The sequence below is a fragment of the Mirounga angustirostris genome, unplaced genomic scaffold (assembly GCF_029215605.1).
Source record: "Mirounga angustirostris isolate CCGP_5_RB_7025 unplaced genomic scaffold, mMirAng1.0.hap1 SCAF_4, whole genome shotgun sequence".
Lineage (NCBI taxonomy): Eukaryota > Metazoa > Chordata > Mammalia > Carnivora > Phocidae > Mirounga > Mirounga angustirostris.
Window position 1 is genome coordinate 149,772,286 of NW_026991712.1, and position 26,931 is coordinate 149,799,216.

The following is a 26,931-nucleotide window of genomic DNA, read 5'->3' on the forward strand; positions in this document are numbered from 1 at the left end:
CTGGAGTCTGATGCCAAGTAAAATAACCTCTTAGTTGTACCACATCAATCTCTACTCTAAATAAGTAGTAGGGTCAGGCTCAATGTGTAGTTTTCAAATAACCCATGAAAAGCATGTGATTAGTATTCATCACATACAGTCTGTTACCCAGACTTGCACACATGCTGAAATAAGTTTATATGCTGGATGTAAATATAGAACACTAAATGGCCTACTTTCTTCTAAGCCTACTGCCATGATTTAATGAAGAAATTGGGGTGGAAGGCTTGCATATGGGAACATAGAAAGAAAAGCTTTGGAGTTACAACTCTTGGATTCATCAACTGGAAAAACATTAAGTTGAAGTCTCCAATCACTTTCTCCTTATATCTCTCTGACTGCCTTAGGAAAAGACATTAAATAATTTCTGAGTGGTTTGTATTTCTCACATCCTCTACAACAACCATGTGAACTCAATGTTTCCCAAACATACTGTGCTCTCTCACCCTGCCTCCCCTTGGCCCATGCCTAGAAAGTCTTTCATTGTCTCCTCAGCAAATTCTCCTCAGCAAATTCTTTGATGCTCCTCCTATTAAGAGATGGTGTCTATATCCTTTCTACCTGTATCTGAGTAGAGACTCTGGTACTGTTTTAACTAATAAAATATGGCAGAAATAACAGTGCTGGTTTCAAAGCCTGGGACTTAAAAAACTGGAAGTGTTCATTTCCTATCCCTTGGAACATTGCCCCTTGGAGTTCTTGGGTGTCAGGTAAGATGTTTGACATCCTTCTGGAGGGACCTCATGGACAGGCTTTGATACCACATGTAGAGAGAAGGGCCTGACTGAGCCTAGCTTCTGTGTAAAGGAGGTGGACTTAGCTGAACCCAGTCTTCCAGTTGTCCCTGCCAATGCATCAGTCATGTGAGTGAAGCTAGGATCCTCTAGACTAGCCAAACTTCCAGCTGAAGAACATCCACTGACTCCATTTAACTCCATGTGGAGAAGAAGAATCAATTGGTCATCCAAGCTTATGCCAAATATTAACTCACAAAATTAAGATACATAATGATTTTTTTAAAAAAGCTATTAAGTCCAACAACTGATAACCAGAACAGAAGCTGATACCTGGAAATGGGGTACTTCCATAACACAAAACCCAAGACATTGGATATTGACTTTGAGACTAGGCAATGGGTAGAGACTTGAAGGGCCTTGAGGAAATCTGTTAATGAAACTTGGAATGGGTTGGAGAAGACTGTTGGTGAAGACTTACAGAACAGTCAAGAAATTGTGTTTGGAAGCTGGAGGAAGATTTGGCAAATGGTCATTTATAGTAACATGGAAAATAGAAAGATACCTAATGAACTTGAGGATCTGACTGGTGATTTGCCAGGCAGAAAGTACAAAGCATTAACTAGCTTTTTCTAGCTATCCATGATAAAATATGAGAAGAGAGAGGTAAACTAAAGAAGGGCCCAGGGTAGTATTTCTAGCCTATTTCCAGCACAAGGATCTCAAAGGAATAAATGGCCTCTTGTTACAGGTCAAATCCAAGGTGCTGTCAGCAAAATAAGGTCACAGGGTAAAAACAAATCAAGGGTGCAACTGTAAAATCTTTTTTTTTTTAAGATTTTATTTATTTATTTGACAGAGAGAAAGAGCACAAGCTTGGGGGGGAGGAGGCAGAGGGAGAAGCAGCCTCTCCACTGAGCAGAGACCCTGATGCAGCACTTGATCCCAGGACCCTGGGATCATGACCTGAGCTGAAGGCAGACTTTAACCGACTGAGCCACCCACGCGTCCCTGTAAAATCTTTTAAAACCTCAGAAAGATTTAAGGCTCTATCTTATAGATCCTTTATAAAATGTTCTTAGGGGTAAAAAAAAATTATTTCTGGGCACCTGGGTGGCTCAGTTGGTTAAGCTACTGCCTTCGGCTCAGGTCACGATCCTGGAGTCCCAAGATCGAGTCCTGCATCGGGCTCCCTGCTCAGCAGGGAGTCTGCTTCTCCCTCTGACCCTCCCCCCTCTCATGCTCTCTCTATCTCATTCTCTCTCTCAAATAAATAAAATCTTTTTTTAAAAAAAAATTATTTCTAAGAATCTTAATGCTGTGCCTCATTGCCCCTCAATGTTAAACAACAGGTTTTCTAAGAGTCTTAAGTGTGTCATTCCACAGCAGCTTCACAGAGCACCCAAGGTCAAGAAAGGCTCTCTGAAAGAGATTTGTGGGTGTGTTTTCTGCATAATGGGGCAGAGTATACTTTGATACACAGGAAACTCCCTGAATTTTAAAAGGATTACATTAGCTTGGCTTGAAACTGACAGAGACAACACAAAATGAAAAGAGGTCTTTGGACTCCCAGTCAGCTGTGGGCAGAGAGCAGGCTGAGAAAACTACTCAACTACAAAAATGGGTTAGTTGTTATAGAAAAAAGAGGAATGACTCAGAGGGCAAAACCAAAAGTCACAGACACTCTTATTCCCAGGGAGCAGAACCAGGCCTTAATGAAGGAACTGGCAACATGTGCCTGGCTAGATTTCAGAATATAGTAGTGACTGCTATGTGCTCCCATTCCCCCACCCACCACCACCACTGAACCAGAGTATCCGTTATAGTTATTTTATGCCTGTCACCATTATAGTTGGGTGTGTAAGGGGAAGATAACTTATCTCTTAAGTTCAGAGATCTTCAGGTTGAAAGGAACAATGCTCCAGAAGCTACAGCTGAGGAATTACATGAGGCGCTTCATCCACACCGGGAACTTATTCAGATAATGTGCTCATGGACCTTAATCCTGAGTCTGACGCTATAATGGGCTGTTTTGAGGGGTGGGTCCTTTGAGGAGGTGAATGCATTTTGCATGTGGGAAGAATATAAATAATTTGTGGTCAGAGGGCAGATGGTGACAGATTAAAGATGGCTGTAAATTCTTTGATCCTTTTACCATTGTCAAGTTTTATGTCTCCTCCTCCAGAGTCTGGGTGGGCTTTAGATTGTTTTGAGCAATAGAATACTAGAAATGACACTGTGCTAGTTTCCAAGCCCAAGTCTTAACAGACTGTTAACTTCCACTTCCTGTCTCTAGGGAACATTGTCTCTTTGAGCCCTGAGCCACCATGTACCCCGCTGGAGAGATCACACTGAGACTGTCTGTAGGGTAAGAGGGGCCCAAATGAAGCCAGCTTTCTAGCCATTCCTGTCAAGCCTTGAGGCATGTAAGTGAAGCCAAATGAATACCTTTGAGTGACCTCAGTTGACTCCATGTGGAGCAAAACAAGCAACTAACCGAGTCCTGACTGGATTCCTGATTCACAATTGTAGGAAATGATGAAATGGTTATTGATCTAAGCCACCAAACTGGGCTGCCTGGGTGGCTCAGTCGGTTAAGCAGCTGCCTTCGGCCCAGGTCTTGATCCCAGGGTTCTGGAATCGAGTCCCACATGGGGCTCCTTGCTCAGCAGGGAGCCTGCTTCTCCCTCTCTCTCCCTCTGCTTGTGCTCTCTCTGTCAAATAAATAAAATCTTTAAAAAAAAAAAAAAAGATAAGCTACCAAACTTTGGGATAGTTTGTTACACAACAGTAGATAACTGAGATCTCCATGACTTTGGGTCAATCTTTTCTCTCTAGAACTATTTCTTCAGCTTGGGCAGTGTTGGGCTCAGTTAGGTGAACCCAAAAGGCCTTAATGGTTCTGATTTTCAGTTCCAAAGCAGTTAAAGGTGGTTGGATTATTCCAGATGGCATTTAGACATTTGTTAAATGATCAGAGGAATATAGACTACATATAATTATGTACTCAATAAGTATTTTAATGAGTTTTGAAGGATGAAAAAGAACTAAGTAGAAGTGAAGGAAGGACACCAGACAGAATGAACAGCATGTGCAAAAACTCAAAAACCTGGACAGCTTAGGAAATTGCAAGCATTTCAGAATTGTTGAAGTAGCAAGTACAAGGGAGAACAGGGGAGATGAAGCTGCAATGATAGACAGGACCAGATTATAGAGAGACTTATGTGCCTGGCCACGCATTTTAGGCTTTATCTGCAGACCCTGGAAGACCTTGAAAGGAAAATTATCACTGAATCCTCAGCAAGATAAATGTATTATCCCTCTTTTCATAGATATAGAAACTAAGGTTTTGTTACCTGTCCAAGATTACATAATTAGTAGGTGGCTGATCCAAGATTGGAATCCATGTCTAATAGCTCTGAAACTACATTTTCAAAGACTGCAGAAGGGAATATAACTTTATTTTTTAAAAAATCACGTTGAATATATTCTTTGAAATTGTATAAAGTAGGAGAGATGTGAAAGTAAATGTCATAAGCAATCTGAATTGCTTATGATTAATTTTCCTTGGGGGAAATAGAAGAAATGATTAATTTTCCTTGGAGAAATGAGTAAAACCTCTCAGAAAAGAGGACATCTTATTTATGTATTTATGTATGTATTTATTTATTTTCCTTTTTTTTAAAGATTTTATTTATTTATTTTGAGAGAGAGAGAGAGTGGCGGGGGGTGCAGAGGGAAAGAATCTCAAGCAGGCCCCATGCTGAGCACAAAGCCAAACTCGGGGCTCCATCTCATGCTGGTGAGATCATGACCTGAGCCAAAATCAAGAGTTGGTCGCTTAACCAACTGAACCATCCAGGCGTCTCTTATTTATTTATTTGTTACTTACTTACTTATCATTTATTGTTATTTTAAAGCAGAGCTAACATTATTTGAGCTCTAACTATATGCCTGGCATTGTTCTAAGTGTTTTCCATGTATTATCTTATTTATGTCTCACAACAACCCTGTGAAGTAGGTACTACTACTTTCTACTATTATTTTTAAAGCAAAGAGAATTTAGGTAACTTGCTCAAGTCTCACATTTTGTAAGCCTGGATTGGATCCTGGTGGACTGGAATCATGCTTTTAATCATCAGCAGGAACATTTAAACTGGGTTTTAAGATAGGGAGAAGATTTGTGGGCCAAAGGCATTTAAGAGAGAAAAGCGAATGCAAATACTTGATGCAAATGTTTGTTGGCATGAAAGTTCCCTGTGTTCGAAGAATAACATTTCAGGGAAGCTGAAATTTAGAGAAAGAACATTGTGTATGTGTGTGTATAGTAGGAAGTGGAGGGAGAATGAGAGAAGAACGGTAGGTGAGGGTGCTAGAAATATAGTCTGGGGCCAGGTAATGGAAGGCCTGGGGTGCTAGACAAAGGACTTGATCATCTAGGCTATGGGGAAGCGTTGAAGTTTTTCTTTCTTTCCTTTTCTTTTTAAAAAAAATTTTTTTAATTTTTTAATCAAAGGAGTACCACAATTAGGTCTATATTTTAGAAAGAACAATCTGGTTGAAAGGGAAAATGGATGGAATAGAAGAGACTGGAGGCATACAGAAAGTAGTCAGGACTCAGCTGTAATGTCTGCCATCGAGGCCTGAGCTAGGATGGTGGTAGTGGGGATGGGGGAAAGGGAAATGAGCAATATGTGGGCTAGTGCTTGTTTTCATAGCTAATAGTTAGTTCCTACTGGGCATAATTTTGAAAGTTGATTAAATGTAGCCTGTTTTGCTTGGAGAGGTTTGGATAAAAAGCTTCTTTTCCTAATTTGAAAAGTCAGGAACTCTGCCTACAATTCAGTGGTCCACACAGGGCAGGCAAATCAAACACGCTAAGGCCATTAAAGGACACACATATAAGAAGAGTTTGAATACTTGGGTGTTTTCCTGGCCTTCCCATCTACAGCTATTTGCATTATTTCTACCTCAAAGACAAGACCCCAGCTGCATTTTTTTTTTTTTTAAGATTTTATTTATTTATTCATGAGAGACAGAGAGAGAGAGAGAGAGGCAGAGGGAGAAGCAGGCTCCCAAGGAGCAGGTAGCCCGATGCGGGACTCGATCCCAGGACCCTGAGATCATGACCAGGCAGACGCTTAACCATCTGAGCCACCCAGGCGCCCGCCCAGCTGCATTTTAACAGGCATATTCCTGGATTTTAAAATGTCTACCGAGGCCACAAAACTTTACCCGACCAAAATAAAACTGAACAAAGGCTGAGGCAAATCCTGCATTCTGCACATCCTGCCTTAACATGACAAAGGAAACTTGCTGACACCTCCAACACTTTTCATATCAATTCCATTTGCCTGGAAAGCCCTCACTTCCATTATCCTCCTCTATGATGGGCTCAGACCCACCTCTCCCAAGGCAAAGCCAGATATGCACTTCTCTCTGCTCCTCTAGCACCCTCCATATTTCTCAATTATAGCACTTGTCATCTGTTTAATAACTATGTGATTTCTTATCTTTCTCTTTCACCTGTACTGTGAACTGTTTAAGGGTACAGATTTAATTTTGTTCATTTATTTATCTCCAGCGTCAGGCAAGACACCTAACACATAAATGCTTGTTAAGTAACTGGCAGTTAGCACGTAAACATATGATAAAAATCTTCAGTTAAAGAAATTCAAATGCAAATGAAATACTGTCAAAATTATTTTAAAACTTAAAAAATAATCAAAATAATGCATTCATGTTGTTTATAAAATCAAAAAATTCTATCAGAGTTATGGTGAAAAACTGTGATCTCCAGCTCCTCCCATCCTTAACCTCAAGCCTCCTCCCCAAACTCTTTTGGCTATTTCTTCTGGTATTTACCTCCATTAAAAGATAACATGCTTACACTGATTCTTTTTGATTTATCAACTTTAGATATTATCTTTTGATTCCTATTGTGAAAAGTGAGGGGTCAGCCCTCTCCCATCACTCTAGGCCCCTATTTCCTCTCTCTAACATATATAAAATATAATTTTTTACTAAATCAAAATTCACTGTTTGAATTATTGTATTATTTACTGCCAAGCTAAGCACTGTACTATAATTCTATTTCCTTTCTTGTACACTTTTCTTACTGGAGATATTAATCATTTTATCTTTTCCTGTGCTTTGTTCTCTATGTCACTATTTTCTACATTATCGAATATATCAGATAATTCATCTGTTCCATTTATTTTCCTGAAGATACACATTCTGGAGCCCTCCATTCTCCTATTCCAATCTTCAAACATGCTAAACAGTTGCCACCCCAGCATTCTCCTTTACTATCATAACAGAGAATTTTCTTTGCCACTCTCCTGTGGTAGATGTCCTTTTTACCAAGCCCATGTTTACCTTTTTCTCCCTCATTTTGGTGGCACATATGCTATCAGTGTCATCTGTTTGTCCTGAAAAAGAGGTATGGGAAGTAATTTTTTTTGGAGACTTTGGAAGTCTCAATATGCCTTATTTTTACCTTCCAGCTTGACTGGCAGTTCTCTGCATATAGAATTCTAGCTTGGAAGTAATTTCGACACAGAACTTTTAAGGCACTGTTACTTTCTTTTCTAGTTTCTATTTTTTGTTGTTGAGACATTTCATGTCCTTTGGGTTCTCTCTCTATACCTTGTAGGATACCATTATTTTCCCTTCGTAGCTTAAGGATACTTTATCTCCCAGTATCCTGAAATTTCTTAAGGATGTACCCTGACATTTTTTTAAAAAAATTTATTGTGCTCAGCTTTTAATACATCTTTCAAATGGAAAACATGTGTTCTTCAAATTCTGGAAATTTTTTCTTGTGTTCTTTCTTTAATAATTTCTTTTTCTCGGGGCGCCTGGGTGGCTCAGTTGGTTAAGCGACTGCCTTCGGCTCAGGTCATGATCCTGGAGTCCCGGGATTGAGTCCCACATCGGGCTTCCTGCTCAACAGGGAGTCTGCTTCTCCCTCTGACCCTCCCCCCTCTCATGAGCTCTCTCTCTCTCAAATAAATAAATAAAATCTTTAAAAATAATAATAATAATTTCTTTTTCTCTATCTCTTTACTTTCTCTTTTTGAAACATACATAGCTGGATTGTGGATCTCCTGAATTGATCTTCCAGTTTTCTTCTGTCTTCTTTGTCGAGCTGTTTGTCTTCCTGTTCTGTTCTTGGGGGAAGATTTCTTCCATTTTAATTTCCAACTCTTCTATTGATTTTTTAAGTTTTCTGCTTTCATGTTTTTAATTTTCATGAGTTCTTGTTTTCTTTTTATTCCTTTTTTTCTTAAGAAAGCATCCTACTCTTGTTTCATGAATGCATTATCTATTCTTACTCTCTAAGTACATTGATGATCATCTAAAATTTTTCTTCTGTTCCCTAGTTTGTCTGCTTTTTTTTGAGTTCCATTTCTTGATTTCTTTTGGCTTCTCCCACTTTGGAGGCTTCCTTCAAATATTTGGTGAATTTTTGAAGCCCTTTATATTTAGTAGTGAGGTACTAAAACATCAGTTGGAAGCTCCGTGTGAGTAGATGGGATTTTCAACTGGTGGCTTCGCTGTAGGGTAATAGGGAGGTTACCTGATAATTTTGCTGGTTACCTCAAAATATCAGTATCTATAGTTCTTTTTTCTGAAGCTGGTCAGTTTCTCTAGATTCTCCCCTTGAGTAGCAGAGGCAGGTATGGCTGCCTGGCTATCCAAGTACTCTAAACTGTGTAGGACTAGGGGCCAGAAGTCTCACCATTCAGTGAGTGTATATTCATTTAATTCCCCTGTTTTCTGTTGGCACTTCTCTGCCCCTGCTAAGTGCCTAATTTCTCTGGGCTTTGGCGTCATGGGTGCAATTTTCCCATAGGTCAAATCTCTGGTCTTCTGCCAGGATAGGGAGATACACTAGCCTGGTTGGATGAGCTGGGGGAAGGGACCTGCAACTCTAAGTTCTCTCTACACAGACATTCAACCAATATCCACACCTCATCCCTGCCTTCCACAATAACTTGTGCCTCAAATTACTGAGCCTTTCTCAAATGGCAGTACAATGTAGTCATTAAGAGAATGGACCTTGGGGGCGCCTGAGTGGCTCAGTCGGTTGAGCGACTGCCTTCAGCTCAGGTCATGATCCCAGGGTCCTGGGATCGAGCCCCGCATCGGGCTCCCTGCTCTGCGAGGAGCCTGCTTCTCCCTCTCCCACTCCCCCTGCTTGTGTTCCCTCTCTCGCTGTGTCTCTCTCTGTCAAATAAATAAATAAAATCTTAAAAAAAAAAAAAAAAGAATGGACCTTGAACCCAGATAGCCTGGGCTTGAAATTTGGACAAATTATTTGACCTCATGCTTCAGTTTTCTCAGATGTAAAATGGTGAAAATAATAGTACCTACCTTGAAGGATGTTGTGAAGATTAAATGAGTTTATATATGAAAAATGCTTAGAATAATGCCTGATATCTACTAAGATATATAGTAATATAATATTATTCTTATCCTTATTCGTGTCTATAGCTTCCAACTGGAATCTCCCCTCAGCATATACTTCAGCTTTCTCAACTCTACTGACTTTGCCGTCTTCTAAAAATTTGTCTATTGGCAACTTTTTCTGCATTCTTTGCTCATGAGTTGATAGCATTAAAACAAACATTTGTTCTCATTTTATTGATAGTTTTGGAGAAGAGGGAAGATAAGCACACATACAAATTATAATATATACATATTATGTATAAAACATACATAACATGTTATATATTATTATATGTTATTATACTAGAACTGGTTCAGTTGACCAAAACAAAAACACTGAAATCATAACATCAATGTTGAAATAGGGAACTCATTTATTGTTATCAATATGAATTCATATAGTTCCTTTAGAATATAGAATCTATATTGAAACAATAAAATGCTTTGACCTGTAACTGGCTCTCCATTGAAATTATTTAGAGGTGAAAAATCAATAAACAAAATGTTATTCATTTTAATGAAAAATTAGAGGTCACAAAAATTTCCAACAATCTTAGGATGCTAAAATTTAGTACATGTCTTACACATCTAACACACAGTTGATAATATTATATAGTAATTATTTTCAAATATGACTTATGTTAAAATTTAAATATTATAATATAACACTAAGTGCAAAGAAAAGGACACAAACATATGTTCACTGTGGGTAAGCAATGTAAACTTTATATGTTATAAAGAGAATATGCAAAAATAAAGCCAGTTGTTTTAGAGAGGTAGAATTAGGGAGGTTTTGTTTTTCTTTTTAAAAAATTCCTTTTATGTTGTTATAAAAATGTTTTTATAATTAAAAAAAAAAAACAACCTCAAGCCTAAAGCTGACAAAAATCATAGTGATTGTGTCTACCAGACCCCTTAGATGAAGAGGAAAACTAAACCATTCAGCCAAACATCTGAAAGTTTCAGAACCGCCAGGTCTTTGATGTTGGGTAGACTAAACAACCAGATGTTTGACTGAAGTTTTCCATTTTCATCTGAAAAGCTGACATCACATAACTATAGCCTGAGTGTATTACTGCTGTCAGTCACCATAAAGTTCAATGAGTTGTTAACACAGTCCCATGCAACTCTTTTGGCCTTCCTCATTTGGTACTCATAAATATCATCATTAGCTTGCTCTTTGTTTTAGGTGTTACATGACTCTTTGATTATTCTTCATTTTCTAAAGAATAAAGGCTAACCTCCTTAACCCTTCCTAATGTGGCTCCAACTGCATCACCAGCCCCACCTCTCATCATTTCCCTCCCTCACAAGGTCCATATTCTCTAGATGCTGGAAATACAGTCCCTGATTCTCAAGATAGTCATAGTGGTATTATTATTATTGTTGTTGTTGTTGACTAGAGAATATTAGTATAATCATTGAGCTATTATGAGCCATAGTGATAGGGCTTAGTGTAAACTATTGAATTTAATCTTCACCATAACTTTTGTAGCATTATTATTTTCACTTTACCAATAGTGAAAGAGAAGCTAGAGAGATTAAGCGTCTTGCCCAAAGTTATATAACTTGTAAGATACAGAGCCAGGACTCAGTCTATTAAAATCCAAAGCTTGTGCTCTTAATCACAACACCATAGAGACAGGTTTACTAATAAATTTACTAAGGTATTATGGTGGCTATGTAGAAGTATGGAGAGAATAAGGATTATAAAATGGCAGAAAATAGATAGGCAGAGGTTTAGCCCAATTACTATTTGTAAAGTGCCTACAATGTTCTGGGTCCCATCCCAAGTACTAGACACAGAGGGAAGTCACATATGATCCTTGCCCTGAAGGAGAAATCAGTCTGATAAGGGTGTCAGGCACCTAAAATTAGTTGGAAAGTGCTGGCATTCAGAAATGGAGCCCACAGGAGTGATGGTGTCATATTTCCCCAGGGCTTGGCTGGGATATAGGGTCTCAGGGTAAAAGTTCCAGGAAAAGGAGAAAGGGAATAGAGAGATCCTAGGTACTAAGTAACTTGAATTCCTGAGTGCCCAGGGAGATCATTGTCTCCTCACAGGAAAACTTGAGGGATGAAGAAAGAGGGGAAACTGTTATCCATCCGAATCAAGAAAGCACTAAGACATATGACAGTCACAACTATTCAAGACAACAATAAAAATTCATTTATTTTACTAGTTCATATTCTGTGCCTCTTTTGTGCACCAGGGATTCAGATAAGAGTCAGACATAGTCTATTGCTGGTCACTGTGGTTGGCTCATTCTTTCTACAATTAAGTATGGAGAACCTACTATGTTCATTGTTCTAGGCATTAAAGATACAACAGTAAACAAAACAGACATGTCTTCTGTTTTGGAGCTTACATTCTACTAGGGGGAGACAAGCAAATAAATATGTAAAATATATAATATTTTAGATGGTGATAAGAGCCAGGAAGAAAAATAAAGCTGGGAAGGGGGACAGGATGTATCGGTGAGATGGAGAAGTCAGGAAAGGCCCCTCTAGGAAGATGATTTTGAGCAAAGACCTTGCATTTTCACAAAAAGGAGAGTAGAGCAAGTGCAAAGGCTGTGAGGCTAGAATATTGCTTGATGTGACCAGGAACAGCAAAGAGGCCAGTGTAACTGGGGCAGAGTAAGGATTATAAGAATTTTGACTTTTATTCTGAGAAAGATGGTTAGCCATTGGAGGGTTTTTGAACCAAGGAGTGATAATGATCTACTTTTTGATTTCAAACTTTCATTGTGGTTGCAGTGTTGATAATAAACTGAAAGAGGATAAGGGTGGAAATAGGGAGACCAACCTCACCAGGTTATTGCAATAATCCAGAGGAGAGATGATGGTGGCTAGGATCAGGAAGGTAGCAGTAGAAGTAATAAGTGGTCTGCTTCTGGATATACTGTTTTAAAGGTATACTTGGTAAGTTTGATGATGGATCAAGTTGGAGTGTGAAAGAGTGGAGTCAAAGATGACACCAAGGTTCTACTCTAAGGAAATGGAAGAATGGAATTTTAGTATATTTTGATGAATAAGACTGAGTAAGAAGCAGATTTTAGGGGAGAGACCTGGAGCTCAGTTCAGACACACCAAGCTTTATATACATATTAAATATTCAGGTGGAGATGATGAATAGATAATTGGATATATGAATCTGGAGTTCAGGGGAGAGGTCCAGGCTAGAGATAAAAATTTGGGATTCATCAACATATAGATATTTGAAACCACATGAGGCAACTAAGGAAGTGAGTATACAGAAGAAAAAAGTCCAAGGACTGAGATCTGGGCACTCCCAACATTTAGAGGTCGGGACATGAGAAACTAGAAAAGGAGACTAGAAGGAATTATTAAAATTAGAAAGAAAACCAGAAGAACATAGTTTCTAGGAATCAAATGAAGGAAGTGTTTCTGGAAACATTTGCAGTAAAGGGGAGCAGGAAATAGGGTTGAAGTTGGAAGGGAATATGAAGTCAGGAGAGGGTAATTTTTAAGATGGGAGCAATACTAGCATTTGTGTGTGTGCTGATAGGAATGATCTAGTTCAGTGTTTCTCAACTTTGGCACTATTGATATTTTGGGCAAAATAATGTTTTGTTGTGGAGGGCCATCCTTCGCATTGTAAGATGTTTAGAAACATCCCAGGCATAGTAGATGACAGTGTCCTCCCCTCACCTCCTCAGTTGTGGTAACCATAAGGGTCTCTAGATATTGCTAAATGTTCCCTGGAAGGTAGAGGGAGGGGAGTTGGCAAAATCACCTGTGACTGAGAACCACTGATTTAGTGGAAAAGAAAAATATTGGTGATGCAGGACAGAGAATGGGAGAATTTCTGAGGCAATATCCTTGAGTTAGTGAAAAGGGATGGGATCTACTGTCCAAGAAGAGGGATTGGTCTGCTAGTTTCATGGACTGTGAATCTACATTAACAGAGAAAACTGAGGATATGGGCACAGATGCAGCTAGGTGGCTAGTTGTGATGGTAGGAACCTAAGGAAGTTCTTTTCTAGTTGCCTTTGTTTTCTCAGTAAAGTAAGAAGCAGAGTAAGCAGCCAAAAGCAAGCACACAAAAGGAGGTGGTGGAGGTTTTAGGAGTTGGGAGATCTGATGGGAGATCATCTAGGAGAATGAAAGGCAAGTTGGACTAGTGAAATGTATTGTAATTGCTGAGCAGCTTTACTATTCAGAAGTAAAGATCCATTAAGAGTAGAGTAAGACTAATTAACATTGTTATGTGTTTTTTTTCCCAGTCATACTCAGGGCTCTTGGTGCACAGAATAAACTCAGAGTTGGATATAGGCAGGGTTGCATTCTTACCAAAGAATATCATGAAATGAAGGGTGGCCAGGGAGTTGAATATGAGCAAGGGAGTGATTATAATGATTGACCATAACATTTAAGCTGGGTAGGAAGGGAAGCAAGGACATGAAGGGGGAAAAGGGACAGTAAAAATGTGGTAGCATCATCAGTGGAATATAGATCCCTGTGGGATTGTTGGAGTTGAAGTACTAAAGACAGTGAGTGAGATGGAAATATAGGGGGTCAGGGTAAGGATAGGATCTAGGGTATGACCACAGTAGTGAGTTTCAGGGTAGGGTGAGAAATGGAGTCACAAAGACAGATGCATAGAACCAAAGAGATGCACAAAGCCACAGAACATCAGAGTCCAGAGGATGAGGAGGGACAATAAAACCTTACTGTAGTAACTAACATAAACAATTAGCAATTTCTACCCTACCTGGGATGATTATCCTAAAACTCTTTGTGGTAATATTATTTATTCCTCTTGCCACTGACTGATTTTGAGATGGCCAAGTAGATAAGGGAAAGTCTACAAGGAAGCTTATGGAAAATGTTTTCTTATTCCAAAGAATGGGCTGGTTCCTCTTCTTCCTCTGGATTATGTGATGCCTGAAACTTATGTAGCCACTCTTTTAGCACCCTAAGGATAAAGTTAACATTGAAGATGTCAGAGAGATGGACAGAGCATGGGCTATTGATGAATTGTTGAACCACTGTATCAACCAATCTTGGAGATTGCCCTACTCATAGAGCAATATTCCTATTTTGAGAAATAATAAGTTATCTTATTGTTTAAGTCAGTTTGCATTAGGTTTCTGATATTCACAGCCAAAGCATCTGATAACCTGTCCTTGAGGAGCCCCTTGCCTGTGGGAAAGCCAACATGGAAACAGACAAACACATCTCAGTATGTCACATGCTGGAAAACCAGGGGGCGGTGAGATCCTTGTGTAGGTGCCTAGATTGAGAGTCAGGGAAGCCTACCCAGGTGGGAGTAGTCCTTAAAGGTCAATAAGAATTTGGAAGGCAAAAGGGGGTTCCTGGGGAGAGAGAACTGAATATGTGATGGGGCAACGTTAAAACAACAACAACAACAACAAAAAAAAACCCTCAAAACTTAGTAGTTTTACAGCTAGCTAGGAATTCTAGATGACCTCAACAAAAATACTAACACTTGATATATATTTGCCAATCAAAAAAGTCACATATGTCAGAGGTTCATTGGTTGCCTATCCAGCATTTACCTTCCCTCTCTCCCTTCCTACCCATATCCATTTTTTCCTTTGGGAGCTACTCCTCCCTCCCTGTGTGATTGATTCCAACCCCAGTTCTAGAGGTAGCCTCTGACTGACAGAAACCAAGCAGAGTAATCTTATGCCCCTTGACATGGTGATTTGTTCTGGTAAATGAGGTACAAATCAATCAAATTTGGCAGTCCTGTGGGTACAGAAGATAGTTCAAGGGTAGTGTAGTCTAGTTTGGGACTTTTACTCACTGGTTTTGAGAAACGATGCTCTCTCTCACTGAATGTAAACTACAAAGCATATAATCTTTCTGCTAGATGCTGATTTGTGTCCATGGGCGATGCCAGTCCAAGGATTACAAGCTACATAAATAGGAGGTCAGAAATGAGACAACTGAGGAGAGCAATTGAGAAGCCCTGACTGAACTGCACTGAAGTCTGCCCAATTACTTGATTTTCAGTTACAATTGCTAATAAATCCTTTCATTCGTTAAGCCCATTTGAATTGGATTTTCTATTACTTGAAACTGAATGGTCCCAATTTGAAACACATATACAGAAGATCAGTATGTTCATTAGTAACCTACATTATATATATATATATATTTTTAAAAGATTTTATTTATTTATTCATAAGAGACAGAGAGAGGCAGAGGGAGAAGCAGGCTCCCCGCTGAGCAGGGAGCCCAATGTGGGACTTGATCCCAGGACCCTGGAATCATGACCTGAGCCGAAGGCAGACGCTTAACCATCTGAGCCACCAGGCGCCCTCTACATTATATTTTATATTAGCTGGTATATATGAGCAATTCATACATAACATAATGTTTTGTATCTTTAATTTCTTGGACACATAGATGACATACAGAATGCCTGATTCCACACCAGACATCTGTCTACTCTAATGGCTTGGGATGGGATACATAGATAAAACTTAGGAGAAGTGGACAGGGGACAGTATTTTATCTTAAAGATAATGGAGAGCCAGGGGAAGGGGTTAGGCAGGTTAAAAAACAAAAGGTAACAATTTCCATGGTTTTGAGGATAAGCCTTTTCAAAAAAGAAATTCTTTTTCTCTGCCTTTTTCTTTTAGTAAAATTCTTATTGAGTTCAGAATCTACCAATGTATTCAATAGCTATTTATTAAGCATTTACCATGTGCCAGTCATAGTTGTAGGAACTTAGGATATAGCAGTGAGCAAACCAGGAAAAATTCCTGCCCTTGAGGAGCTTAGGTCTTTTTCAGGCCAAACAATATCCTCTCCAGTATGTCTGCCTGAATTCTCTCAATCATATTTATTATTTTTTAAGATTTTATTTATTTATTTAGAGAGAGTGGGGGAGAGAGGCAGAGGGAGAGGGAGAGAGTGAATCTCAAGCAGACTCCACACTGAGCGCGGAGCCCATGTGGGGCTCGATATCATGGCCCTGAGATCATGACCTGAGCTGAAATCAAGAGTTGGACACTTAACCGACTAAGTCACCTAGGCACCCCTTTCTCAATCATATTTAATATATCCTTCTGCTTTATGGCATGTTGTACCATTGTAATTAAAATTATGACCTGCTTTGGGGTGCCTGGGTGGCTCAGTCGTTAAGCGTCAGCCTTCGGCTCAGGTCATGATCCCAGGGTCCTGGGATCGAGCCCTGCATCGGGCTCCCTGCTCCGCGGGAAGCCTGCTTCTTCCTCTCCCACTCCCCTTGCTTGTGTTCCCTCTCTCACTGTCTCTCTGTCAAATAAATAAATAAAACCTTTAAAATAAAATAAAATAAATTTTACACTCCTGTAAAAAAAAATAAAATAAAATTATGATCTGCTTCAAGTTAGAGGTATTGCTTAGAGGTCTCCTTCACTAGACCAAAGGGTTCTTGGGATCACAGTCTATGCTGCTAATCTGCCTCCCCAGCACCAACCTGGTTCAGAACAAGTGCCACTACGTATTCGTTGAATGAGCAAATGACTCTGTCTACAGTCCTAAAAGGGCAAGACCACATGGTGCAGCTCTCACCGTAGGCTCTGTCAGGCATTCATTTGGAGTGGATGGGAGCCAACCTGTCATGGACTTAGGTGATCTGGGAGTCATACAGAAATGACATTCCTAATGAGTGATTATTACTGATAAGTGATAATAATAAAGTTCTTTTGTATGACTGTGGGCATGATAGTAAATGAAAGTCTGGATAATTGTATTATGAAATTCAAACAGCTGTCCAGCTTAATGAATGTAAATGGCTCTTTGATGAAGAAAGGGAACATACCAATGAAAATGGTGACTGCAAGTGTAAAAATATTTCTTTGGTTAAAACTTAAACAACTCAAATGCTGGGTCACATATGCACTTAAATATTTTATAAATTATTATAACTTAGGGGCAAAGACCTCTGGTTTTCCTAAAAACAAAAAAGAACTACTGTAAAGATCCAAAGCATTTGTTTCTGCTGGATGTCAAAGGGTTGCTGCTTTATTGCTACACCATCAACAGAGGGAGGCCATGTTACAAAACCTTATATAATTTCCTTACTGAATTTTGTACATTGCTAGAAAGCCAATAGAAGAAATAGAAAGGAATGGAAGAAGTAGAATAGAACAGTTAAGGTACTGGACAATTTTGGTTTTAAACTGTACTGGGAAACTGGAATCCCTCTCATGAAACTGAGTTTAAGAGGGATGATGGTAAGTTAAAGGTATTTCAAAATAGCATACACGTAGGGGACTTGTTTTTAAATCATTTTACATACCACCAGGGTGATCCTTTATTTTTAAAGTATACAGTTATATTACTCTCCTGTTTAAAACCCTCCTGTGGCATCTTCATCACTCATATGACAAAGCCAACCTTATGGAGTGGTGTTAAAGGAGATAATCAATAGCATAGTGCCTGGCACAGTAAATTGTCAGTAAATTCTTAGTATCACTTTTCACTACTGTGTCTTTTATTGTAGTGATCCTTCAGAGTAGAATGCTTTCCAAACTGCCCCATTCCTACTACCCCCATCTGGTCAGCTCCTTTCTTGTACTAGAGGCTTCAGGATCCCAGAAGTTTTGCTTCATTCACAGTCTGCATGCTCTTCTGTAGTGATATGTTCAAAAAACGTGTCTCTCCAACTTGAGAGCAGAGGCCAGATCCCATAAATTGTTCTGTCTCTATTGCCTAGCAATCAGGTGACCAACCACCCAGGTTTGCCTGGGAGTGTTAGCACTCTAAGTTCCATGTCTCTGGAACCCCACAGTTCCAGGCAAACCAGATAGTTGGCCACCCTCCCAAAGATCCTGATACATAATAATAGTTCAATCAATAAATTTGTTTTCCTAGGCAAATTATCTTTGGTGACTCATTTTGCTTCATGGGTTTAAATTTCTCCAATTATAACTAAAAATTTTAAACAAAATAATACCTAAGCCCCTTTTTTAAATTAAAAAAAAATTTTTTTTAAAGACTTTATTTCTTTATTTGACAGAGAGAGACACAGCGAGAGAGGGAACATAAGCAGGGGGAGTGGGAGAGGGAGAAGCAGGCTTCCCTCTGAGCAGGGAGCCCGATGTGGGGCTCAATCCCAGGACCCTGGGATCATGACCTGAGCTGAAGGCAGATGTTTAACAACTGAGCCACCCAGGTGCCGCCTAAGCCCCTTTTAAACTCTGATATTTTAGAATTGGATGTTATATTTATTCTGCCTACATTCATCATTTTATCTTATCTGTACCAAGGGAATTTTAACTGTATTAACACCCTAATTTTTTAAATTAAAAACATTTTTAAAAAATTTATTTATTTTAGAGAGAAAGTGAAAACATGAGTGGGAGGGGCAGAGGGAAAGGAAGAGAGAATCTCAAGCAGACTTCACATTAAGCACAGATTCCTCACAAGGCTCAGTTTCAGGACCCTGAGATCACAACCTGAGCTGAAACCAAGAGTCAGAAGCTCAACAACTGTGCCACCCAGGTGCCCCAAAAAGATTTTTTTAATTGATGTACAGTTGATACACAATGTTACATTAGTTTCAGGTGACCAACATGGTGATTTGACAACTCTATATGTTATTCTATGTTCTCCACAAACATAGCTACCTTCTGTCACCATACAATGCTATTACAATACCATTGACTATATTCCCTACACTGCACTTTTCATCCCTCTGACTTATTCATTCCATAACTGAAAGCCTATATCTTCCACTCCCCTTCACCCCTTAAATTTTTTTAAAAAGTACTGCTGAAAATACTCATGAGAAATCAAATGAAAAGTAGAATATAAATCTTGTATATATGGTATAATTCCAATTTTGTAAAATATGTATATTTTTATGTTTTATTGAAGAAAAGAGGATGGAATTATGAATACATTTATTAATAAATTCTCCCACTTTCTGAATTTTCAAAAATTTCTACAGTGATCATATGATTTTATAGTCAGTTAACAATACCTACAAAACACCAATGTTTGTGGCAGTGGGTGTCCTTGAAATAATTATTTTTCAGGAAATTGTTCTCTTTGCATGAAGTTGTTAACAAAGGTTAGCTAACTGATTACAAGTTTCCTTTAACAGTGCTTCTCAAATATTAATGTAGGTCTGGGTTGGGTCTGATTCTGCCTTTCTAACAAACTTCCAGGTGATGCCAGTGCTTCTGGTCCCTGGACCACATTTTGGGTAGTGGGCTTTAGTGTATATGAATTCTAATTCATGTTTGACTATCAATTACAACTTTTTCAACCATACTGTGCCTTTGGTAGTGCTTCCCCAAATGACACACTGGGGAAATATAGGAAATGTCTCATAATTCACCTTTCTGAGGTGTAGTGGTTGGGAATTCCTGCCTTTGAGTTAGTTGTCTTTTGTAAACAAGAAGTCAAATGCAACAATATATGTCTGACCAACCAAAATACCAGAATCCTATGTTAACAGATGCAACAGTTGTGTTTCATAAATAGTGTTTGAATGAAGGAATGAGACTATATCATAATCCCTAACATTTGAATACTTTCTGTAGATTTAAAGCACTTGTTCTCAAATTTCAGTGTGTCTAAGACATACCTGGGAAAGTAGCTGAAATGAAGATTCTTGGACTCTGTCCCCAGAAATTCTGATTCTGGGCAGTGGAATTCAAGAATTTGTATTTTTAACAGGTATTCAGATGATTCTAATGTAGGTGTCTCTGGACCATATGCTGAGCAACACTAGTTTTAAACATAAAAAAAATTAACACATACCTATGGTAAGAAATACCTTTGGGGCGCCTGGGTGGCTCAGTCGTTAAGTGTCTGCCTTCGGCTCGGGTCATGATCCCAGAGTCCTGGGATCGAGCCCCGCATCAGGCTCCCTGCTCAGCGGGAGGCCTGCTTCTCCCTCTCCCACTCCCCCTGCTTGTGTTCCCTCTCTCGCTGTCTCTCTATCAAATAAATAAATAAAGTCTTTAAAAAAAAAAAAAGAAATACCTTTTATATCATGATCCAGTTCACACACACATTTATATACATATATATCTAAAAGAAAACTTTCATAAATACTGACCTTTACTATGTGTCCCACCTATGTGTCATATCATAGCCTGATATTTTCTATTTTATTTAATTTCCTTACAAAAACATTGCCCACAACCAACCATATTGATTTCACATCATTTATCTCTTTTAACCTTAACATCAGTGCTGCAATGTAAGCACTCTTAACTGAGTATTTCTTATTTGGAAACACAACCTTGGGGAAGATTAATGTGCTCAATGTAACACATTAAGTAAGTGGCAGAGGTGGAATTCAAACTCAGAATGCCTGGCCTTAAATGGCCCTTCTCTGCCCTCACCCTCATACAAACATCCTGAAAAAGCCTAGCAAATCTCCAATTCTGGAGTACATTCAGACAACTCCTGGCTTCCCCAGTTGAATCCTATCACCTTTGAATAGCGATTTGAAATTTCTTTTTTTTTTTTTAAGGGCAGCAGCAAAATGTTTTATTTAAAGGAATCTCATTGGCGATCCTTTTTTGAATTACCTTTGTTTATTTCTTTTATTATTATGTTCAGTTAGCCAACATATAGTACATCATTAGAAATTTCTAAGAGAAAAAGAATTTGACTCAACTTGGACCAGGTGTGATCCATTCTGCTGTAGTCAAAAGATGCTGAGGGTGGGGTCACCTAGTATAGTCATGGTCACCTAATCCCTACAGCAAGGGTTGAAGCTGGAGGACAGTGATTTCAAACAAAGGGCAAAGGGCTCAGCAGTCACAGAGAAACACATTTACTATATCTGTATTCCTCCTCATTTGAGCAGGGTAGTTTTTTAGCTCCCTTTCCAGGTCCTCACTGCAGCATCATACCAGGAGAAACTAGAACAGTATAATCCAAGTCTCCATCTCCCAACCCCTGCCAAACTTCTGCCCTCCTCACCTCCCCAAATGCACAGCAGGGATAGTCCTGGAAGTTCTCAACTGAGGCAAAGGAGAATGCCAAAATGAAAGGGGCATCTCCTTCAGTCTTTGTGACTGAGGACAGTGACTGACTTACTGGGTCAATAAAGATCTTAGGAGATTCAACAGTAGCTGATTCTTCTCTGTGTTTGAGGTTGTCACTGTTGTCCCTTTCTTCCCTGGGTCCCAGCATCAGGTTTTTGCATAAGATTCTCAAAACCTGACATTGTTACATAATTCAAACTTCCCCAGTTCCAAGACACTATTTTAACCTTCTGAAAAATGAAAAATTGCAAAATTTCTCTCAAAAGTTGTTGAATAAAGAAAAAAGGATTATTAGTGTTTTTGAAAAGTATTCAAAATAGAAAATTAAGGGGTGCTTGAGTGACTCAGTTGGTTAACCATCTCACTCTTGGTTTCGACTCGCATCATGATCTGAGGGTTGTAGGATCAGGCCCCAAGTCGGGCTCTGCACTCAGTGGGGAGTCTGCTTGGGATTCTCTCTCTCTCCCTCTGCCCTTCCCTATGCTCATGCACTCCCTCTCTAAAAATAAATAAATAAATAGTTTTTTAAAAGTAGAAAATTAATGTGACAGTTCTCTGACACATGTTCCTTCCTATAAAGACTAGCTATGGAAGTTTCAATGATGCCAAGAAACATAAGACTAAGTAAATCAAAAGGCTATAAAAGCATATGGAATTTTTAAATAGCTAAATGCTTTTTGGACAAATCAAAGAGTACTTTCATCTAAATCCCTTGTTTTCTTCCCACCCTTAAGGAAGACTGACAATTTCTTTTTTTTTTTTTTTAAAGATTTTATTTATTTGCGAGAGAGAGAATGAGAGACAGAGAACATGAGAGGAAGGAGGGTCAGAGGGAGAAGCAGACTCCCTGCCGAGCAGGGAGCCCGATGCGGGACTCGATCTTGGGACTCCAGGATCATGACCCGAGCCGAAGGCAGTCGCCCAACCAACTGAGCCACCCAGGCGCCCCTGACAATTTCTTTGATTAAAATAATAGTTTGAAGTGTTTTTTTTTATTTTCTTATTTTTTAAATATTTTATTCATTTATTTGAGAGAGAGAGAGAGAGCACAAACAGGAGGGAGGGGCAGAGGGAGAGAGAGAAGCAGACTCTCTGCTGAGCAGGGAGCCCAATGTGGGACTCGATCCCAGGACCCTAGGATCATGACCTAAGCTGAAGGCAGACACTAAACCAGCTGAGCCACCCAGGCACTCTGAAGTGTTTTTTAAAGAATATTTTTAAGGTTTTGGGTTTTTTAAAAATATTTTATTTATTTATTTGAGAGAGAGAGCAAGAAAGAAAGCACAAGCTGCAGAAATGGAGAAGCAGGCTCCCCACTGAACAGGAAGCCTGATGTGGGCTGGATCCCAGGACTTTGGGATCATGACCTGAGCTGAAGGCAGATGCTTAACCAACTGAGCCACCCAAGTGCCCCAAGATTTTGTTTTCTATTATTTTCAATATTCTTAAAAGTCTTCCTTTCTTTAATATGGTAAAATAAAGATTGATTTTTGACTTGTCTTATAAATAGAATTTAATAATGTTTACTTCTAATTAAACTCTAAAATGTTATTAAAAAAACGTTCCCTAAACCCTAACTCAAAAAGTATTTTCCTTTTCTTCCTATTCCCTTTAAGTCTTTATATGCTGTGTTTGTATAAGGATAATCCTGGGGAATAGAAAATGTTGTGCTGTTCTTTGGCTCCTTAATGACAACAGCAAAAAAATAGTGCTTTCTTTTGCAGGAACTTATTTGCTTGTGCATAATCATTATAAATAGTATTTCTATGTCTCCTACATATTACAATCATGTCTCATACTCTTTCATCTGAAAGCATTTTGATGTGTATTATTTGATGTGTATTAATTAAAATGACTATTATTTTAACAAACATTCATTTGTTCATTATTATTCATATTTACCGAGTGAAGATAGCATCTACATCCCACCAGAATCATGCCAAAGTCAACCCAATGAGCATCTAAAAAATAATACACATTTCCAGTTCCAACTGGTAAGCACTTTAAACAATACTACTATTACTTTAATAAATGAATACTATGATTTCTCTTTAGAAAATAATGTCTCAGGAAATAAATGTTTCACAAAAAAAAATTAACAAATTAATTGAAAACTTTTTAGGAAGGAAGAGGTAAAGATACAATTGAATTCTATTTTAATGGCAGATGGGGAGAGGGGATAGTTGTATTTAAAGGTAGGCTTATCATTGAATTTCTTAAATAATTTCATAGAAATGTGACAAAATATTTTAATTTCATTCAATAAATTACTGTTGCTTCACCTTCTTCAAAAATAAATAAATAAATGTAGGCTTAACACCAAAAGTTGATGGTACTCAAAATTACCCTTTAAAATGTCAAATCAGAGAGGAGGGGGCCAAGATGGCTGAATAAGAGGACCTTAAACTCACCCATCCCCTGGATACAACTGGATAACACTCACATCAGTGTAAATAACCCAGAAAATAACCTAAAGACTTACAGAACAAACCCCACAACTAAAGGTAGTGAAGAAGCCACATCAAAGAGGGTAAGAAGGACAAAGACTCAGTAGGGAGTGAAATGGATGGGGAGCAAAATGGACCTGTAGGTGGGAGGCAGCTGTAATGTGGAGAAGGAAGAGAAACAGATTATCACACTGAGAAGAGAGGAAGACAAATCCCCAAAACATTTGGCTTTGAAAATTAGAGGGGTGGGGGCACCTGGGTGGCTCAGTTGATTAAGTGTCCAACTCTTGGTTTTGGCTCAGGTCATGATCTCATGGGTTGTAAGATTGAACCCTACATGGGGCTCTGCACTCAGTGGGGATTCTGCTTGAGATTCTCTCTCTCTGTCCCTCCTGCTACTCTCTCTCTCTCTCCCTCTCTCAGAAGAATAAATAAATCTTTAAAAAAATGAAAAAGAATATTAGAGGGGTCAAATTCCATGAGTGCTTACAACAGGGAGATTTAAAGCCTGGAATTTTAAAAATCAGAGGGCTCAGCTCCAGGAGAGCCCAGAGGGTGATAGGAAGCTGAGTCCCTGCCCTTAAAGAAATAGTATGACAAACAGCCCTCAGAGATACAGCGTAGAAGTAGCAGTTTGGAAACCACCTGGGGCACATGGGATGTAGAGTTATTCACACACTTCAGAGCTCAGCCTGAAGGGCAGGGTTCCCAGAGGGATTTCCCCAGGAACAGGCACCATTTTCCTCCCCTAACCCCCAGCATAAACACACAACCACCTGCAGGGACCAGCAAAGTGCCAATATTCACTACCTAACTTTCTTACAGCAAACTCCTCCCCTCCCCAACACCTCCCCGCACCCCATGCTATAGCAGATCTATCCCTTCCAGTCACATTTGCTTCAGTCCAGGTGCTGCAGTTCCCCTCCCTCAGAAGACCAGAGTAAACCTTGCCAAGGCTGCAGTTCCCAGGTCAGTCAGCCCTGGGGAAGACTGAGGCCCACCTTGTTAAAATTGTGTGCCCAATCCTCCTAGCCCTGGTCCCAGGGGCTGCAGGAAGTCTCATTTCAAAAGTAGACCTGAGTGCTCCTTGTTAAAATGGCACACCCCACCCTACCTGTGGAGCAAACACTGCCCCCACTAGGCAAAAACAGCCTCTACAGATGACTGGACTGAAGGAAAAAGTAGCCAGGACTCAACAGCAGGGCAAATGCAATACACAGAGGAATTACCTAAAGAACCAGGTCCTGGTGAACAGGGGACACTGCACTGCAGGGCACTACAGGACCTCTTCTTCGTAAGGCCATTACTTTCAACAGTGAGAGATGTACCTGACTTTCCTAAAACACAGAAATAGACACAGAGAGTTAGACAAACTGAGGAGACAGAGGAGTATGTGCCAAATGAAACAAGAGGACCAAACCACAGTAAGAGACCTAAGTGAAATGGATGTAAGTAATATGCCTGATAAAGAATTTAAAGTAATGGTCATAAAGATACTCACTGGACTTGAGTTCAAGGCTCACATTGGGCTCCACACAGTGTGGAGCCTACTTAAAAAAATTAAAATAAAAAAAATAAAGATACTCATTGGACTTGAGAAAAGAGTGAAGACATCAGTGAGACCCTTAACAAAGAGCAAAACATAAAAAAGAAACAATCAGAGATGAAGAACAGAATAAATGAAATTTAAAATATATGGAATAAATAGCAGGCTAGAAGAAGCAAAGGAATGAATTAGTGACCTGGAGGACAGAGTAATGGAAAGTAATGTTGGTTTTGATGTGGTGATCCACGATCCATTGTTTTCGTATAACACCCAGTGCTCCATGCAGTACGTGCCCTCCTTAATACCCATCACCGGGCTAACCAATCCCTCCTCCCCCATTCCCCTCTAAAACCCTGTTTGTTTCTCAGAGTCCATAGTCTCTTATGGTTCATCTCTCCCTCCAATTCCCCCCCACCCCATTTTCCCCTTCCTTCTCCTAATGTCCTCCATGCTATTCCTTATGTTCCACAGATAAGTGAAACCATATGATAATTGACTTTCTCTGCTTGACTTATTTCACTTAGCATAATCTCCTCCAGTCCCATCCATGTTGATGTAAATGTTGGGTATTCATCCTTTCTGATGGCTGAATAATATTCCATTGTATATATGGACCACATCTTCTTTATCCATTCATCTGTTGAAGGGCATCTTGGCTCTTTCCACAGTTTGGCTATTGTGGACATTGCTGCTATGAACATTGGGGTGCATATGGCCCTTCTTTTCACTACATCTGTGTCTTTGGGGTAAATACCCAGTAGTGCAATTGCTGGGTCATAGGGTAGCTCTATTTTTAAATTTTTGAGGAACCTCCAAACTGTTTTCCAAAGTGGCTGTACCAACTTGCATTCCCACCAATAGTGTAAGAGGGTTCCCCTTTCTCCACAACCTCTCCAACATTTGTTGTTTCTTTCCCTGTCCATTTTTGCTATTCTAACTGGTGTAAGGTGGTATCTCAATGTGGTTTTGATTTGGATTTCCCTGATGACTAATGATGATGAACATTTTTTCATGTGTCTGTTAGCCATTTGTATGTCTTCTTTGGAGAAGTGTCTGTTCATGTCTTCTGCCCATTTTTTGACTTGATTATTTGTTTTTTGGGTGTTGAGTTTGAGAAGTTCTTTATAGATCTTGGATACCAGCCCTTTATCTGTAGTGTCATTTGCAAATATCTTCTCCCATTCTGTGGGTTGCCTCTTTGTTTTGTTGACTGTTTCCTTTGCTGTGCAGAAGATTTTTATCTTGACGAAGTCCCAAAAGTTCATTTTTGCTTTTGTTTCACTAGCTTTTGGAGATGTATCTTTTTTTTTTTTTTTTAAGATTTTATTTATTTATTCATGAGAGACAGAGAGAGAGAGAGAGGCAGAGGGAGAAGCAGGCTCCCAAGGAGCAGGAAGCCCGATGCGGGACTCGATCCCAGGACCCTGAGATCATGACCTGAGCCGAAGGCAGACGCTTAACCATCTGAGCCACCCAGACGCCCTGGAGATGTATCTTGAAAGAAGTTGCTGTGGGCGATGTCAAAGAGGTTACTGCCTATGTTCTCCTCTAGGATTTTGATGGATTCCTGTCTCACATTGAGGTATTTCATCCATTTTGAGTTTATCTTTGTGAATGGTGTTAGAGAATGGTCGAGTTTCATTCTTCTGCATGTGGCTGTCCAATTTTCCCAGCACCATTTGTTGAAGAGACTGTCTTTTTTCCATTGCATGTTT

General features: G+C 39.3%; 1 long non-coding RNA gene across 1 annotated transcript in view; it reads right to left on the minus strand.

Moving 5' to 3' along the window:
* LOC135364182 (uncharacterized) overlaps nt 1-25,606 on the minus strand; it is a 34,509-nt gene extending 8,903 nt beyond the window's left edge. The window contains exon 1 of the long non-coding RNA XR_010410942.1: nt 24,900-25,606. This is a non-coding gene — a long non-coding RNA (uncharacterized LOC135364182). The remainder of the gene's footprint in view (nt 1-24,899) is intronic.
* Between the last annotated feature and the right edge of the window lie 1,325 nt (nt 25,607-26,931).